Consider the following 260-nt stretch of genomic DNA (forward strand, 5'->3'; position numbering starts at 1 on the left):
GAGAGAGAGAGACAGAGCGAGAGAGAGAGAGAGAGAGAGAGAAAGAGAGAGAGAGAGAGAGAGAGAGAGAGAGAGAGAGAGAGAGATTGTCCCAAGTCTGTTTCCAGTAAAGCTCACATCTGTGCACAGTGTGTGGCTGGTTTATACCTATACACATGGCATGCACACACTTCATATTTAAAGAAAAAAAAAATTGCTCAGCAAGGCTAGTATAGTACTGTTACCGTAACAGGACAATACTTGTCTTCATGGTGTGTGTG

The sequence above is a fragment of the Austrofundulus limnaeus genome, unplaced genomic scaffold, assembly GCF_001266775.1.
Source record: "Austrofundulus limnaeus strain Quisiro unplaced genomic scaffold, Austrofundulus_limnaeus-1.0 Scaffold40, whole genome shotgun sequence".
NCBI classification, from domain to species: Eukaryota; Metazoa; Chordata; class Actinopteri; order Cyprinodontiformes; family Rivulidae; genus Austrofundulus; species Austrofundulus limnaeus.